Genomic DNA, 20457 nt, shown 5'->3' on the forward strand with positions numbered 1-20457 from the left:
ATGACCTCATTTAAAGTAGGCCTAACTTCATTCTCAGCACATGATACCCACATTTTGACTTCAGCAATAAAATCATTATTCACAATCATTTTTGCTTTAAACCATATGTCATGTTTTTCCTTCTCACTTTCAGGTAACATACCCATCAAAGAACCATGAATACCTTTTGCTTCATCACAGAAATTTAAAAGATCATCAAAAGCACTTTGTACATCTTTTACATTTCTTTGTTGCATCAGACCTTGCATATTTTTTCTTAAATTAGTAGCTTTAATTAACACAGACTTTCTATCACTCTGTAATGTTTCAACCTTTGCAACAAATGCTTTAGGAGTTAATTTCACAACACGTTTTTCTTTGTCCATTTGAACATCAAGGTCATTTAAAGCACTCAACTGTGGCGCTTCCATAGGCCTGTGTTCACTTTCAGATGTCTCCATAATACACAGAAAGTCAAAAGCACAATCGAAACAATTTGAAACTAGTTCGCAAAGTTAATTATTTTCTTTGACGACCAATGCATTGGATTTATGTCCCATGATGTGTGCACACAAAATGAAATGACCATTCAACAATAAGTAGCGCTACTAAACATACCTCTTCACGTTGGGTGCCATTGTTAACACAGCTCCTCTGCTGACGTTTATAGAACACCTCCGATATCTTTCGTTGCGCTGACGGATAGTCCGTAATTCAGAAGGAGAGACGTGCGTGTATAATCCACAGATGCGAACGCTGCGACGTCCTCTCGTCGCGATTTCAGCTGACCTTGGTCGTTGGTAAAGTCGATGCAAAGCTCTTCCAATTTACTTGATTCCCTTCAGCAAATTATGAAGCTCCAAAGTCACGTATAGGCTAAACACAGTTCCTTTTAGGTTGATAAACCGTTTTTGACTAAATGTAAGCAGCCAAGTCTAATACTTTAAGCTGCTGAGGGATGCTGGATGGTGCTTGTGATGGACGCGCATGCTTGGGTTACTATTAAATGGAATGTCCACACAAGATGTTAATATTGCTCATTGTTGTAGATTTATTTTACCATTACTGGTCTTCATTTCCATATAGGCAAGAATCCAAATGAACAGTCAGTAAATCCACCAGTCCTTCACCTTTACAATGACTTGCATAGCATGGTACAAACAACCTAGCGTAGCGGTCAAAAACGGTGTGCACCTTCCCTCCAGCAACACCTGCTACCTGAAGGAAGGTTCCCACCTATATATTGTGAACAATTAAGCAAGAGTGACCCCTACTGGACGTACTTGTACATAAGACCAAAATGGCTCTTACAGACGCTTATTTAATAATTAAACCTTCTCAAGAAAACATTGATATGACCAATCCTAAATAAACCTTTCAGCATCTAAAACCAATTATTTTAACTGATTAAAGTTTACTTTTTGTCACCAGCAAAGATAATCAATTTGTTTGTCATTAATGTGATAAGAGTCATGCAGGCTCACAGTGAAAATAGCCTAAAAAATAAATAGTATTTGATAAAGTAGTACAATAGTATTTAATTCAATTATAAAAACAGTAGTAAACAGTAATTTTGATAAATACAGCAGATGTTTAACAATGCAGCATACACAACTTGTTCATGAGGCCTTTTTTTTTTTTGTAAGTGTATGCACATACTAACTAGTACTCCTTGACAGAACGTTATACACTAAACTAGTATTTTTTTTATTTTTATTTTTTTAACTTTTTTTTACATTTTAGGCTGGAGAAATGCAGAAACTCAACAGTGACTGCAATCCTTATGACATTCCAGACCGGGTGAGAATAATCTAGTTAATCGTTAACAGGTCATGATTTTATAAAATGCTTGTTGTATATACTGTAGGTTTGTGAATGTTTTATTAAACTCTTTAGTTAAGTACTTTTTCAGCTAAACATAAGCGTTTCAGGAATGCATTTTAAAAATACTTCTTCTATATGTATTTCATTAGGTTCAAGCCGAGACACAAGAAGAAACGGGAGATAAACAACCCAGCACAACCTACTGCACAGTAGGACAACACCAAAAAACACCAACCCAATCTGAAACAGACCACACAATATATTCAGCAGTGTTCAAACAACAAAACAAGAAACCACCTGTCATATCCACCAATGACACTTAAAATAAAACTGGTGACCATTTCTCACATGAAAAAGGTATCACAAGATCTGATCCCAAAATGTCATTTCTACTCTCACACTATCTTTGTCATATCTTTATGTGGAAGAAATAATGAGAACAATATACAAGTGTGTTATTTTGAAAATGCAATTTAGGTGTGCTTTCTCAAGCACTGGTTTAGTATATTAGATTCAAACAACCAGATCCTAAAGATCTTACTTTTTTGTGTATGACTGTGAATTATATCTTAGATTGGTTTTACTACACAAAACTTCATAACTTTTAAATATAATCCCACAGTGAGGATATTTAAATATGGGTATTTTTACCCTTACTTAGCTAAGTACTCTTACTTGAGCCAGAGACACGTTTTTACAGCACTACACGTTATAACCAATCACATAAGATTCTGCTGAGCTTATGAATGTAATGGCCGATCAAATAAATAATGCTTAATAATAATTTGCCAATATGCTGTTGTGGCTTCTGTGTGTCACATGACGAAGAATATTCATCAGTGCATTTGGTTCGTTAATGATTTATTTATGTATCTTTCTAGTGTTTTTAGTGCCCTTTCATTAACTACCACCAGAGAGCATTGTATCTTATTTCTGGCCATTGTTTTCTCATGAAGTGAACAATTTTATTTTATGTTTTTTTTTTTACTTAAATCTTACTTAAATTGTTCTTGGATTAGTCTTGGAAATACTGTTTCCAGAGATAGCCTTTTAAACAAACTCTGGCACTCAACACTGGATATCATTCGCATTCTCAGGTGAAGATTATTGAGATGGGACCAAATTGAACAAGTTTTCTGACTGTAGATCCATCAAAATGCATGTGCGCAACTATTAAATTAGAATATAAATATGATAACAAATAATGAACAAATTAGGTTTAATACATTGAGACAAAATAACTATTCTAAAGTATTTTCATCATATTGAACAGAATAAATATAGCCATTATCGAGTCAACAGCACACAGACTCTTTGAAACATTCCTGATTTGTAGCTGATAAACCAAGTGAAATGATAGCGAAACGAGTTTGGTTGATAAGTCACTTTAATAGCCAAACAGCAGAAAAATTACAAATACAATGCACTGTAAATGTATTTATAATTTGATTCTTTGACAGTTATCACTATAAATGTAATATGGTTGATTTTTAAATAGATTTTTATTGAGAAAATGTTCATATATTAAGTCATTCGCATAGTTTTTTGTTAACAACATACAGTATTTACTTAAGTAGGGTTTTTATGAATTTTCTGAAGCATGTAATCCACTTTATTTTGTAAGTAAACTCTTTTCTTTGAATGTGCGAGACTTGCGGTTCAAGTGCATTAAACTGTAAACTATTTGCGAGACAAACCGATGTGTTTGTGACAGTACATTAAAATAATGAGGAAAACAACCAGCTTGAAATGTCAAATATTAAGCATCTTCATGAGCTGTAGAGAAAAAAAGAAAGGAAAAATATATAAAAATTAAAGCTGCAAGCAGCGATGAACGGGCCCTCGCACCCGGGCTCCCCGCCATCGTGTTGCTTTAGTAAAAAGGTGAACGTTGAGAAATATGCATTTAATGTCCTAAATATAAGTGGAATATATCAAAGTATATCCCATATATGTGCCAATCTTACCGTTGCCAGCAGGTGGCGCTATCATTATAATGGAATATTGGGCTTCAGATGTGTTCAGGCCAGGACTCTTATCGAACATGTGAAGTTTGGGGAAGATTGAACATTTTATGCTTGAGTTACAACAACTTCTCTTGCTGTGGCAAGACATTAAATTTTGTCATGGCGCCATGGAAACGCCCTTTAACAAAAACTCAAGATCTCCAAAAGTTAACATTGCACAGGCCTTTAGATTAGACTGACCACAAAATATATGTTAATCTCAAAAAAATTATAGGAGTAGTTTGTCGCAGCGTAAAACATGTCACGTCCTGTTGCCAATAGGTGGCGCTATGACTATAACTGAATGTGGGCATGTAGATCTGTTAAGGGCATAAGTTTTATCTAACATGTGAAGTTTGGGGCAGATTGGACATTGTATGACTGAGTTACAGCAACTTCCTTTTTCATGGCGAAACATCGAAATTTGTCAGGCCACCATGGACACGCCCTTTAACGAAATCTAAAGATCTTCGCAATTTAACATCGCAAAGGGCTTAAGATTACACTGACCAGGTTTGGTGTTGATCTGAATAAATCTCTAGGAGGAGTTCGTTAAAGTACAACCCCTGAAAATGGCAAAAACAACGCCAATATTGCAGAGAAAATTCTAAATAACCGACTTCCTGTTGGGATTCGGATTTCGTACCAAGAGACTTTTTTGTAGGTATTGGTGTGTTACATGTGTATACCGATTTTTGTACATGTACGTGAAACATAGCTCGAGGCGCACTCTGTTGAAAGTGTATAGGTGGCGCTATCGAGCCATTTTGCCACACCTGATGGAATTTTGGCCTTCAGATGTGTTCAGGCCAGGACTCTTATCACACATGTGAAGTTTGGGGAAGATCGGACATTTTATGCCTGAGTTATAACATCTTTTATTCCCATGGCGAGACATCGAACTTCGTGACGGCGCCATGGACACGCCTTTTAACGAAAACTCAAGATCTTCACAACTTAACATCGCACAGGGCTTTAGATTAGACTGACCACAAAAAATACATTGATGTCATAAAATTTCTAGGAGTAGTTCATCGCAGTGTAAAATATGTCACTTCCTGTTGCCAATAGGTGGCGCTATGACTATAACTGAATATGGGCATGTCAATCTGTTCAGGTCAGGAGTCTCATCAAACAAGTGAAGTTTGGGGCAGATTGGTCATTGTATGTCTGAGTTATAGCAACTTCCTGTTTCATGGCGAATCATCGAAATTCGCCAGGCCACCACGGACACGCCCATTAACGAAAACTCAAAAGCTTCGCAATTTAACATCGCAAAGGCCTTCAGATTAGGCATACCAAATTTGGTGTTGATCTGAATTAATCTCTAGGAGGAGTTCGTTAAAATACAACGCATGGAAATGACAAAAATGACACAAAATTTGCTCATAATATTAGTAATAACCGACTTCCTGTTGGGTTTCGGATTTTGCTCCAAGAGACTTTTTTGTAGGTATTGGAGAGTTACATGTGTATACCGATTTTCATACATGTACATGAAACGTAGCTCGAGGCGCACACCGTTGAACGTGTATAGGTGGCGCTGTTGAGCCATTTTGCCACACCCACTTCTGAAACCCATATCAGACGTAAATTTTCGCCAGTTCTGAGGTGTGTGCAAAGTTTCATGACTTTTCGAGCATGTTTAGGCCCTCAAAAATGCGATTCATTTTGGAGAAGAAGAATAATAATAATAATAATAATAATTAAAGCTGCAAGCAGCGATGAACGGGCCCTCGCACCCGGGCTCACCGCCATCGTGTGGCTTTAGTAAAAAGGTGAACGTTGAGAAATATGCATTTAAACTCATAAATATAAGTGCAATATATCAAAGTTTATTCCATATGTGTGCCAATCTTCCTGTTGCCAGCAGGTGGCGCTATCGTTATAATGGAATATTGGCCTTCAGATGTGTTCAAGCCAGGACCCTTATCACACATGTGAAGTTTGGGCAAGATCGAACATTTTATGCCTGAGTTATAACATCTTTTATTCCCATGGCGAGACATCGAACTTCGTCATGGCAAGACATGGACATGCCTTTTAACAAAAACTCAAGATCTTCACAACTAAACATCACACAGGTCTTTAGATTAGACTGACCACAAAAAAGACATTGATGTCATAAAATTTCTAGGAGTAGTTTGTCACAGTGTAAAATATGTCACTTCCAGTTGGCAATAGGTGGCGCTATGACTATTACTGAATATTGGCATGTAGATCTGTTCAGGTGAAGAGTCTTATCAAAAATGTGAAGTTTGGGGCGGATTGGACATTGTATGTGTGAGTTATAGCACCATCATTTTTCATGGCGAATCATCGAAATTTGTCAGGCCGCCATGGACACGCCCTTTAACGAAACCTCAATTCCTTCGCAATTTAACATGGCAAAGGGCTTTAGATTACACTGACCAAGTTTGGTGTTGATCTGAATAAATCTCTAGGAGGAGTTCGTTAAAATACAACCCCTGAAAATGACAAAAACAACACCAATTTTGCAGGGAAAATTAAAAATAACCGACTTCCTGTTGGGATTCGGATTTCGTACCAAGAGACTTTTTTGTAGCTATTGGTGTGTTACATATGTTTACCGATTTTCGTACATGTATATGACATGTAGCTCGAGGCGCACTCCATTGAAAATGTATAGGTGGCGCTATCGAGCCATTTTGCCACACCCAATGGAATATTAGCCTCCTGATGTGTTCAGGTCTGTACTCTTATCAAACATTTGAAGTTTGGGCAAGATCTGATATTTTATGACTGAGTTACAACAACTTCTACTCCCATGGCGAGACATCGAACTTTGACATGGCGCCATGGACACGCCCTTTAACGAAAACTCAAGATCTTCTCAATTTAACATCGTACAGGCCTTTAGATTAGACTGACGACAAAAAAGACATTGATGTCAAAAATTTCTAGGAGTAGTTTGTCGCAGCTTAAAATATGTCACTTCCTGTTGCCAATAGGTGGCGCTATGACTATAACTGAATATGGTCATGTCAAACTGTTCAGGACAGGAGTCTCATCAAACTTGTGAAGTTTGGGGCAGATTGGTCATTGTATGTCTGAGTTATAGCAACTTCCTGTTTCATGGCGAATCATCGAAATTCACCAGGCCGCCACACACAGGCCCTTCAACGAAAACTCAAAAGCTTCGCAATTTAACATCGCAAAGGCCTTTAGAATAGGCATACCAAATTTGGTGTTGATCTGAATTAATCTCTAGGAGGAGTTCGTTAAAATACAACGCATGGAAATGACAAAAATGACACAAAATTTGCTCATAATATTAGAAATAACCGACTTCCTGTTGGGTTTCGGATTTTGCTCCAAGAGACTTTTTTGTAGGTATTGGAGAGTTACATGTGTATACCGATTTTCATACATGTACATGAAACGTAGCTCGAGGCGCACACCGTTGAACGTGTATAGGTGGCGCTGTTGAGCCATTTTGCCACACCCACTTCTGAAACCCATATCAGACGTAAATTTTCGCCAGTTCTGAGGTGTGTGCAAAGTTTCATGACTTTTCGAGCATGTTTAGGCCCTCAAAAATGCAATTCATCTTAGAGAAGAAGAATAATAATAATAATAATAATAATAATAAACGGAGCAATTCCAAGAGGGTCCTCACACCATCGGTGCTCGGGCCCTAATTAAAGCTGCAAGCAGCGATGAACGGGCCCTCGCACCCGGGCTCACCACCAGTGAGTTGCTTTAGTAAAAACGTGAACGGTGAGAAATATGCATTTAATGTCATAAATATAAGTGGAATATATCAAAGTATATCCCATATATGTGCCAATCTTACCGTTGCCAGCAGGTGGCGCTATCATTATAATGGAATATTGGCCTTCAGATGTGTTCAGGCCAGGACTCTTATCAAACATGTGAAGTTTGGGGAAGATTGAACATTTTATGCTTGAGTTACAACAACTTCTCTTGCTGTGGCAAGACATCAAATTTTGTCATGGCGCCATGGAAACGCCCTTTAACAAAAACTCAAGATCTCCAAAAGTTAACATTGCACAGGCCTTTAGATTAGACTGACCACAAAATATATGTTAATCTCAAAAAAAATTATAGGAGTAGTTTGTCGCAGCGTAAAACATGTCACTTCCTGTTGCCAATAGGTGGCGCTATGACTATAACTGAATGTGGGCATATAGATCTGTTAAGGGCAGAAGTTTTATCTAACATGTGAAGTTTGGGGCAGATTGGACATTGTATGTCTGAGTTACAGCAACTTCCTTTTTCATGGAGAAACATCGAAATTTGTCAGGCCGCCATGGACACGCCCTTTAACGAAATCTAAAGATCTTCGCAATTTAACATCGCAAAGGGCTTAAGATTACACTGACCAAGTTTGTTGTTGATCTGAATAAATCTCTAGGAGGAGTTCGTTAAAGTACAACCCCTGAAAATGGCAAAAACAACGCCAATTTTGCAGAGAAAATTCAAAATAACCGACTTCCTGTTGGGATCCGGATTTCGTACCAAGATACTTTTTTGTAGGTATTGCTGTGTTACATGTGTATACCGATTTTTTTACATGTACGTGAAACATAGCTCGAGGCGCACTCTGTTGAAAGTGTATAGGTGGCGCTATCGAGCCATTTTGCCACACCTGATGGAATTTTGGCCTTCAGATGTGTTCAGGCCAGGACTCTTATCACACATGTGCAGTTTGGGGAAGATCGGACATTTTATGCCTGAGTTATAACATCTTTTAATCCCATGGCGAGACATCGAACTTCGTGATGGCGCCATGGACACGCCTTTTAACGAAAACTCAAGATCTTCACAACTTAACATCGCACAGGCCTTTAGATTAGACTGACCACAAAAAAGACATTGATGTCATAAAATTTCTAGGAGTAGTTCTTCGCAGCATAAAATATGACACTTCCTGTTGCCAATAGGTGGCGCTATGACTATAACTGCATATGGGCATGTCAATCTATTCTGTGTCAGAGTCTCATCAAACATGTGAAGTTTGGGGCAGATTGGACATTGTATGTCTGAGTTATAGCAACTTCATTTTTCATGGCGAGTCATCGAAATTCGCCAGGCCGCCACGGACACGCCCTTCAACGAAAACTCAAAATCTTCGCAATTTAACATCGCAAAGGCCTTTAGATTAGGCATACCAAATTTGGTGTTGATTTGAAGAAATCTCTAGGAGGAGTTCGTTAAAATACAACGCATGGAAATGGCAAAAATGACACAAAATTTGCTCATAATATTAAAAATAACCGACTTCCTGTTGGGTTTAGAATTTTGCTCCAAGAGTCTTTTTTGTAGGTATTGATGTGTTACATGTGTGTACCGATTTTCATACATGTACGTGAAATGTAGCTCGAGGCGCACACCGCTGAACGTGCATAGGTGGCGCTGTCGAGCCATTTTACCACGCCCACTTCTGAAACCCATATCAGACGTAAATTTTCGCCAGTTCGGAGGCGTGTGCAAAATTTGGTGACTTTTTGAGCATGTTTAGGCCCTCAAAAATGCGATTCATTTTGGAGAAGCGGAATAATAATAATAATAAACGGAGCAATTCCAATAGGGTCCTCACACCATCGGTGCTCGGGCCCTAATAATAATTAAAGCTGCAAGCAGCGATGAACGGGCCCTCGCACCCGGGCTCACCGCCATCGTGTGGCTTTAGTAAAAAGGCGAACGTTGAGAAATATGCATTTAATGTCCTAAATATAAGTGGAATATATCAAAGTATATCCCATATATGTGCCAATCTTACCGTTGCCAGCAGGTGGCGCTATCATTATAATGGAATATTGGCCTTCAGATGTGTTCAGGCCAGGACTCTTATCAAACATGTGAAGTTTGGGGAAGATTGAACATTTTATGCTTGAGTTACAACAACTTCTCTTGCTGTGGCAAGACATCAAATTTTGTCATGGCGCCATGGAAACGCCCTTTAACAAAAACTCAAGATCTCCAAAAGTTGACATTGCACAGGCCTTTAGATTACACTGACCACAAAATATATGTTAATCTCAAAAAAATTATAGGAGTAGTTTGTCGCAGCGTAAAACATGTCACTTCCTGTTGCCAATAGGTGGCGCTATGACTATAACTGAATGTGGGCATGGAGATCTGTTAAGGGCAGAAGTTTTATCTAACATGTGAAGTTTGGGGCAGATTGGACATTGTATGTCTGAGTTACAGCAACTTCCTTTTTCATGGCGAAACATCGAAATTTGTCAGGCCGCCATGGACACGCCCTTTAACGAAATCTAAAGATCTTCGCAATTTAACATCGCAAATGGCTTAAGATTACACTGACCAGGTTTGGTGTTGATCTGAATAAATCTCTAGGAGGAGTTCGTTAAAGTACAACCCCTGAAAATGGCAAAAACAACGCCAGTTTTGCAGAGAAAATTCTAAATAACCGACTTCCTGTTGGGATTTGGATTTCGTACCAAGAGACTTTTTTGTAGGTATTGGTGTGTTACATGTGTATACCGATTTTTGTACATGTACGTGAAACATAGCTCGAGGCGCACTCTTTTGAAAGTGTATAGGTGGCGCTATCGAGCCATTTTGCCACACCTGTTGGAATTTTGGCCTTCAGATGTGTTCAGGCCAGGACTCTTATCACACATGTGCAGTTTGGGGAAGATCGGACATTTTATGCCTGAGTTATAACATATTTTATTCCCATGGCGAGACATCAAACTTCGTGACGGCGCCATGGACACGCCTTTTAACGAAAACTCAAGATCTTCACAACTTAACATCGCACAGGCCTTTAGATTAGACTGACCACAAAAAATACATTGATTTCATAAAATTTCTAGGAGTAGTTCATCGCAGTGTAAAATATGTCACTTCCTGTTGCCAATAGGTGGCGCTATGACTATAACTGAATATGGGCATGTCAATCTGTTCAGGTCAGGAGTCTCATCAAACATGTGAAGTTTGGGGCAGATTGGTCATTGTATGTCTGAGTTATAGCAACTTCCTGTTTCATGGCGAATCATCGAAATTTGCCTGGCCACCACGGACACGCCCATTAACGAAAACTCAAAAGCTTCGCAATTTAACATCGCAAAGGCCTTCAGATTAGGCATACCAAATTTGGTGTTGATCTGAATGAATCTCTAGGAGGAGTTCGTTAAAATACAACGCATGGAAATGACAAAAATGACACAAAATTTGCTCATAATATTAGTAATAACCGACTTTCTTTTGGGTTTCGGATTTTGCTCCAAGAGACTTTTTTGTAGGTATTGGAGAGTTACATGTGTATACCGATTTTCATACATGTACATGAAAAGTAGCTCGAGGCGCACACCGTTGAACGTGTATAGGTGGCGCTGTTGAGCCATTTTGCCACACCCACTTCTGAAACCCATATCAGACGTAAATTTTCGCCAGTTCTGAGGTGTGTGCAAAGTTTCATGACTTTTCGAGCATGTTTAGGCCCTCAAAAATGCGATTCATTTTGGAGAAGAAGAATAATAATAATAAATATAGCTGCAAGCAGCGATGGCGGGCTCAAGCCACCAATGCCATCACCACCCCGGTGGCATCAGGTAAACTGTGCCCAGCGGGCACATGCATTCACAATATCCCTCTGGCAGTGAGGTTTTAAAGGATAGAGGGGAGCGTAGAGGGGAGCGTGCATTTGCAGTGGCTGGGCCACGACTCTGGAATACCCTGCCTTTAGAGATCAGACTGGCCCCTTCCTTGTCTATTTTTAAATCTTTGCTAAAAACTTTTTTATTTTCCTTAGTGTACTGACTACTGTGTTATGCTACATTTTGAAATGGGTGGTTTTAAATTTTTTGTCTGGTCTATTTTTATGTATGTGTAATATTCTTGCTCTTATGTTAAAGCACTTTGGTCAGCCAGGAGGCTGTTGTAAATGCGCTATACAAATAAATTGAACCTGAACTTGAACTTGATATGGCAGTTAAAGGGTTAATCCGAATCATCTAGACTTTAAAATCACATTCACAGAACAATATATATATATATATATATAACTTTAGTAACACTTTACAATAAGATTTCATTTATAAACATTATGTTAACATGAACAATATTTATATACAGCATTCATTCATGTCAGTTAATATTCCAAACTTAAACATTAAAACATTGTTTTATTGTGATTTTTTTCCAAGCACATTTTACCAATTCCAAACCATATCAATCTTAATAACTACCATTATTTTTTATTTAATCATTTATGAGTGCTATACAATAGTCCAGGAAAGCTGGAAGAGAAAAACAGGTCAAGAAGAACTGACAAAAGAATTGCAAAAGAATTAGGAATTAATGTGAAGATTAATTTTTAGTCAATTCTGCAAGACAGACTTTCAGGAAAGGAGGTGGAATAAAAATGAGCTCCTAAATCTTAATCCCGGATTCTGGAAGATATATTCCTCAAACCATCAAACAAGAGGAGGTGGTGCTGGTCCTTCACGAGTCAGTCTAATCTGTTCATTAAGCCTATATATAAAGTCTTAATATATAGTATTTCACAATACTTCATGATATTCTAATTAAATATTTTTTTGGAATCTTAGATCTCTCAGAACCTGACACATTGTAATTCTGAGACTCCAGGAAAGTGGCAGTTCTGTAAAATGTTGGCGCTGGAGATTAAATGCTCACTGATAGTTTCACACCTAATTCACTTAAAACACACACAAACACACACACACAGTGACAGAGGGACAGAGTGACATCAGATGTATGTTTTTTAATTTTCTGTCATCCATATAATGTTGTATAGTCATGAAACTATGCATATTTCCTCAGAATGACTTGTCTTCTATGTGTACATTTTTTTGAAGTGTTTAGAAGCTGCACTTTTTTTTACTGGTTCCTTTTTTACTATTATTTCAAAAATCACCACGACAAAACCATTCAAGCTATCCAAAATTCATTCACACCTGTTCTGTAAGATTAATTCTTTAAACAGTGGTAAAAGAGGATGTGGTGCTGAACCTTCAAGAGTCACTTAAAACGTATCTGTCCATAAAGCCTATTAAGAATTATTCTTAATATACAGTTCACAATACTTCAGCTTGTTATTCTAATTAAGTGAGGGTCATTTTATCAGTAAAATTCCTAAAATACATATTATTTTATTTGAAAGATTTCTATAAATTATTTAAATCATACTCGTTTCTCCAATAATTATTTAAAAGTAATCCTATAGCTCCCTCTGGTGGCCATTATAGGTACTAAGAATTGCAAGCTTGATTTATAAGTTATGATAGTTTTAATTTTATGCTGGCTCTTGAAAATGATAAAGCTATGAAACTTACTGTGCTTCCTTCAAATGAGGACTTCTACTTATATAAAAAATTATGAAGAGTTAGAATGAAAAATTTTAAAGATATAGTAAAATAACTATTGTATTTTTTATGTTACTTTAATAAATCTCTATGGCAACACCATTTAAGCTATCCTAAACCCATTCACAATTTAACATCTCAGTATATTGGCATCATGTTGAAAAAGGAGTATGGAGTAGTATGAGGAGGAGTATGAATTCATTTACAGGCTGATTTTATCATAAATCCACAATAAAATTTCTGAGTTCTGTATCAATCTGTGTTGTTGTTGTTTGTTTATTTTTATCTTTTATTTTTCATAGGAAGATAACTGACCCTTTACTCTCCTTTTTAATAAATGTGCTTATAAACCAAGGACAAGCTATTTATAGCTGTATTTATAAACTGCTTACTACTGACTATTAATATTGGGACAAGGCTTTATAAAGCATGAACTGACTATTTACTAATGAGTGCAGTTATTATAAAGTGTTATCAATGAATTTGCTAATGTTAACAAATTAGACATTATTTTACAGTGTTATCAAATCCTTAAATGACTCATAAGCATTTGTGAAAGTTCTGCTTGCATTACAGCTTAGTATTGATCTGTGAGCTGAACAGATTTACTGTTACATCTATGAGATTATGTCAATTCAAATAAATATAATGTCACAGGATGTCATAGGTCAGTATCAAATGAGTTTGAAATTATTATTTGCAGCACAAATAAGTTTTTTTTTAGGATTTTTAAAAATCCCTAAAACTGTCAGAAAAAGGTTAAGGCCTAAGCTATTTCTATGTGAGTGGCTAAATTTATTTTTGTTTTTATAATTGTAATACACAAACTATGAAATTATACAAAATGTATAAAAAGGTAAATAAATAAATACGCACACATTAAAAAAGCAGCCAAGTCGAATGAGTTTCCTTTTTTATATAGATTAAAATTGAAGACAGAAGCAAGTGGTAAATGTGGTCACTTTAATATTCAAATCCAGTAGATCCAGTTTATGTTCACGTGGCTGTTTTCGTTTATATTCGCCAAGCTATTATGTATTTTGAAATAATCTTGTCCGTGATGTGTTCGTTCGTACGACGAAAGACAGAAACCTGCAGCTCGAGAGATATGTTATTCTGCCAGTCGCGCTTTCAAATAGTCTTGCACACTTAAACGGGTCACAAACACCTGCATTTAGCTCTTGTAGTGTTACAATGGGTTTATTGTGTGCATTTGTGGTAATATTTTATTTAAAAAAGCTCTTAAACAAGAATAAATTCGTTTGTTTTGAGCTGGACACTGTACGCGCTGATCGGAGCGGTGATTTCAGATAGGCAGCCACAAATATTTCATTTTCACACAAACAGTTCAAAAACATCTGAATTTAGCTCTTGGTGTGTTCTAATTGGTTGATTGTGTGATATCGCTGTAATAATTTATTTTTAAAAGCTTTAAAACAGGAATAAATTCGTTTTCTCTGAGCTCTTTACTCCAGACGCTCGTGATCACAGCGGTGATTCATCTCTCCTATTTCTCACGTATCTCTGGCCAGAAATAATTTATCCATGAGCCCTGAACCGGTAATAATCAGATATGTTGGTTTAGCTTGTCAGTGTGAATTAAATCTAAGTATTTATTTGTATTTTTAACCGATTTAAAAGTGAAAGTAAAAGTTCGGGAATTGAACCTGTAGGGGCGCAATTTCTCTCAGACAATGGAAGTCTGAAGCACATACACTCAAACAGAGGGACAGAGTGAGATGAGATGTCTGACAGTTTTTTAATTTTCTGTTATCCATACAGTGTTGTAAAGTCGTGAAACTATGCATATTTCCTCAGAATGACTTTTTCATCTGTATGAAAAAATTATTTGACGTGTTTGGAAGCTGCAATTTAAAAATACAATAATGATTCCCTTTGTAAGGTCATTTAAAAAAATCACCACGGCAAAACCATTCAAGCTATCCAAAATCCATTCACAATTTAAGTTCCTATCAGAAATACTGATGTGTGTTCAGAGTTTTGTGAAATTCTAAGTATGTTATTTGCCTCAAAATCACCTGAGAAGTATTCCAGTTTGACATGTTGCCACGCCAACAATTTTTTAGATATCAATATCCCCCTTGCAGATTTATATCGGCTGTGTTTTAACATTATTCTGATGAAGTTTGAAGCGAATCGAGTAATAATAAGATGCTGAATTCAAATCATTTTGAAAATGACACACTTCCTTCTGCCAGTTGGTGGCGCTATAACTTTGACTCCTAATAGTCACATATATGCGATCGACATCATACAACGAATAATCTGATGAAGTTTGATTAAAATCAGGAAATGTATGTGGACGGTATTAGACACTTCCTGTTTCTCATTTCTCGCCATAATTTCAACGCCTCGCCACGAGCAAACCGTTCGAGATATCAAAAATCCCCTGGCAATTTTTCATCCCCAGTGTCTTGAGATCATGTTGACCGAGTTTGGCGGCAATCGAGAAAAAAACCTATGACAAGTATTTCAAATTCCAGAGCATGCGCTTTTTACATAACTCTAAATAGCTGACTTCCTGTTGGGTGGAGCCTATGACATGCAATATGAAAGTTGTTCGGCACGATGAGATCTATATGTGTACTGAGTTTCATATGAATATGTGCAAGTATGTGTGAGCTATACATCAACATTTCTGACTGTGTTCCAGGGGGCGCCGTAGAGCCCCTGTGCCACGCCCGGGTCCCAGCCTCTGCAGGCTCCTAAAGGCCACAGATTCCAAAGTGTGCGCAAATTTTCAAGAGTTTTTGAGTATGTTAAGGACCCCAAAAGCCCCCACAACTTTGACGAAAAATTTGAATACTAAACCCTAAATAGCCAACTTCCTGTTGGGCGGAGCCTATGATATGCAATACAAAAGTTGTTTGGATTGATGAGATTTATATGTGTACCGAGTTTCATACGTCTACGAGCAAGAATGTATGATATATGGCCCTCCATATTCCAGGGGGCGCTGTAGAGCCCCTGTGCCACGCCCGTGTATCAGTCTCTGCCCGGCCCTAATGGCCGCAGGTTCCAATCTGTGTGCCAATTTTCAAGACTTTTTAAGCACGTTAAGGGCCCCAAAAGCCCCCGAGACGTTGGAAAAAAATAATAATAATAATAATAATAATAATAAAAAATAATCCTAAGGAAAACAATAGGCCTCTCGCCCTTTGGGCTTGAGCCCTAAATATAGCTGCAAGCAGCGATGTCGGGCTCAAGCCATCAGTGCAACGCCACCCCGGTGGCATCAGGATAACTGTGCCCAGCGGGCATAAGCATTTACAGTAACCCTCTGACAATCAAGTTTTAAGGAATGCGACAGTTAAAGGGTTAATCCGACCAATCTAGACTTTGAAATCACATACACAGAACAATATATATAACTTTAGTAACACTTTATTTTAATATCTATAAAAAATGTATAAGGTGTGCATTGTAGCTGACACCTATATGAACACATTACAATTGTTTTATGACTGCAAGTCTTTCTTCTCAAATGCTATTGAGCTTCAAATTTGCATTTGAGCCCATGTGAAAAAGTAGCATAATTTACATATGACTTACAGTTTGTTGTAATAAATATCAAACATTCAATTTAATTGTGCATTATAGCTGTCACCTAGATGAACAATTACAGTTGTTTTTATGACTGTAAGTCATTCTCTTCAAATGCTACTGACGTTAGAAAAGTGTATATCAATATCACATGTAACTTTAGAGACGGTCCCTAAATTTGAGACTCTAGAAAGTCCAATGTCAAGACAACTTTATGCCTGTTTTATTTTCTTTAGTTTTCTTTTCTCTGTGCCGGATTGCTGATGTCCTATACCCAGGCATAGATGTCCATCCATCAATTACGAACATTCATCCGCAAACATGAGGTGTGAGCGGTCGTGAGCGCGGATGGGAGAATGGCGCATGTTTTTTTGTTTTTGTTTTTTTGAGCAACTGGGATGGTGCCCCCTCTGGGAGTTGGTGCCCTACGAAGACTGCATACTATGCATATAGGGAGCGGCGGTACAATCTCGAAGATATATTCCTCAAACCATCTTACAAGAGGAGGTGATGCTAATCCTTCAAGAATCGCATAAAAGCTATTCAAGTGTACAGTTTCCTTTTATTGCATCTTGAAATAAATATTTCTGAATTCTGAATCAAACTGGGTTGTGTTTATTTATTTATTTTATAAGACAACTGAGACTTTAATCTCCTTTGTAATATATGTGCTTTTAAACCAAGAACAATTTATTTATAGATGTATTACTGCTTAATAATGACTATTATTAAGGGAAAAGGCTTTATAATCATGAACTATTTACTAATGCTTAGCTAATGAGTGCAATTATTATAAAGTGTTACCATTGCATATACTAATGTTAACAAATTAGACATTATTTTACAGTGTTACCAAATCCTTAAATAATGTATTAGTGTTTTGTAATGATTTTAATGACCTATAAGCATTTGTGAAATAGTTTTGCTTGCATTGCAGCTTAATCTGTCAGTTGAAGAGTTTTACTGTTACATCAATGAGATTAATAAATGTCATGTCACGTCACAGGTTGTCATAGGTCAGTATCAAATGAGTTTGAAATTATTATTTGCAGCACAAATTAGGGTTCTTAGGATGTTTTTAAATCCCTAAAACTGTCAGAAAAGGATAAGGCCTAAGAGATTTCTTAACCTGTAATGAAAGGAAAAAACACCACCATTAGCAACAACAAAAACAATAACAATTTAAAATACAGATTTTTTTTTTCCTGATTATTAAAGGGATGATTAGGTCTCTCTCTCTCTCTCTCTGCCAGACAGCCCCTCCCTACAGTCCACACACACTGTCACAGTCACCAACCCCCTCACACTCCCCCTCCCTCTCCCCCTCCCTTTCCTCACACAGACAGAGTGGCCAGAGTGAGATCATGTCAGTTGAGAAGTCTGACAGTTTTTTAATTTTCTGTTATCCATACAGTGTTGTAAAGTCGTGAAACTATGCATATTTCCTCAGAATGATTTGATCTTTGTATGAAAAAATGCTTTGAAGAGTTTGGAAGCTGCAATTTAAACATACAAGACAATTAATGTTTCCCTTTTTACTGTCATTTCAAAAATTCACCACGACAAAACCGTTCAAGCTAACCAAAATCCGTTCGCAATTTAAGTTCCTCAATGGTTTTTCTTAATGTAGACAAAGTTTGGTGTGTATAGTGTACTTCCCCTGGGAGGAGTATGCATTAATTCACAAAAGAAAATTCCCAAAAATCCATATTCAAGTCAAAATAGCCAACTTCCTGTTGGTCGTAGCTTATGACTGCGAATTAGAAAGTTGTCCGTCTTGATAAGAACAATTTATGTACCAAGTTTGGTGTCTGTAGCTAAAACTAATCCCCCCACTTTTGACAAAAGGTGGCGCTATAGAGTGCCTCTTCCACGCCCTTTTAAAAGCTTTTGCCATGGTCTAGCTATCTTTAATACTGATATCTGTTTCGAGTTTCATGTAAATCTGAGCTAGTTATCTGCCTAAAAATCACCAGAACAGAACATTCAAGTTTGACACGTTGCCATGGCAACACTATATTAGATATAAATATCCCCACGACAGATTGTCTTCGGCCGTGTTTTGTCATTATTCTGATGAAGTTTGAAGCAAATCAAGTAAAAATAAGATGCTGAATTCAAAGCGTTCTGAAAATGATTCACTTCCTGCTGCCAGTTGGTGGCGCTATAACTTTGACTCCTAAAAGTCACATATATACGATCGGTATCATACAACGAACAAACCAATTAAGTTTGATCAAATTCAGCAAATGTATGTGGATGTTATTATACATTTCCTGTTTCTCATTTCTCGCCATAATTTCAACGCCTCGCCACGGGCAAACCGTTTGAGATATCAAAAATCTCTTCGCAATTTAGCATCCCCAATGTCTTGAGATCGTGTTCACCGAGTTTTTAGGTGAACGGGTGGAGTTCCTCAGAGGAGTATATCAAATTCCAGAGCATGTGTTTTTCATAAAACCCTAAATAGCCAACTTCCTGTTGGGCGGAGCTTATGACATGCAGTGTGAAAGTTGTTTGGTTTGATGAGTTATATATATGTACCAAGTTTCATATGTATACGTGCAAGTATGCATGATATATGGCCCTTGGTACTACAGGGGGCGCTGTAGAGCCCCTGTGCCACGCCCGTGTATCAGACTCTGCCCGGCCCTAATGGCCGCAGGTTCCAAGGTGTGTGCCAATTTTCAAGAGTTTTTGAGCATGTTAAGGACCCCAAAAGCCCCCGAAACCTTAGAAAAAAATTAGAAGAATAAAAAAAAAAAAAAAAAAAAATAATCCTAAGGAAAACAATAGGGCTCTCGCCCTCCAGGCTTGAGCCCTAATAATAATAATAATAATAATAATAATAAACGGAGCAATTCCAAGAGGGTCCTCACACCATCGGTGCTCGGGCCCTAATAATAATAATAAACGGAGCAATTCCAAGAGGGTCCTCACACCATCGGTGCTCGGGCCCTAATAATTGAAAGCTAATAACCCAGAAGCCTCACACATTTAACTTACAATGGTCACTCTCTCTTTTTTCCTGTATTAAAAAAAAACGTTTTCTTTATTAGCCATTCTGTATTAATCTACTGCATATTCAAAGCATAGTTTTTTTTTACATTATTTTTATTCATTTTCAGTGTGTATCTAATATGTTTTTGTCTTTTTCATGAATAAAAAAGACTAGATGTGTTATATGTGAGTTTCATCTGCTGTCTTTAAAAATAAAATTGTTAGATTAAATTTAAATCTTCTCAGATGAATTTGAAATGTGTTTTTTTTGTCGTTTGGAAACCATGATTTAATGTGCATTCCAGATTTAACAAAAGAAAACATTTCTGTAAGTTTGAACCAGTCATGGGTCACAGGATTTACACAGGAAGTCGGGTTTATCCTTTTGTTGTCTATGTTTTAGGCAGTAGGGCAATCTGGTGCTATAATAGTAGACTATCATACAACTGCTCTGATGTGTTTGCCGTTTCACAACAACTGTTAGTTAGTCACCAGAAGGATTCCTGGACTTGAACTGTTAGCAGAATAAAACTATATAGAGTCCACACTTAAATTAATGATAGATCTATAATGTATACATATAGCTATAAATAGAACTGCTTATACGTGAAAAAATGTAGGTCTGATATCATTGTCATGAATGAACGCTGAAACTGCTCACTGTTATAGCGTTTTATTTTATAAGCATATTCACAAAATGAGCTGGTTAGGTTATGATTCTGAAGCTGTGTACACCTTTG

This window comes from Carassius gibelio, chromosome B10, assembly GCF_023724105.1.
Source record: "Carassius gibelio isolate Cgi1373 ecotype wild population from Czech Republic chromosome B10, carGib1.2-hapl.c, whole genome shotgun sequence".
Taxonomy (NCBI): domain Eukaryota; kingdom Metazoa; phylum Chordata; class Actinopteri; order Cypriniformes; family Cyprinidae; genus Carassius; species Carassius gibelio.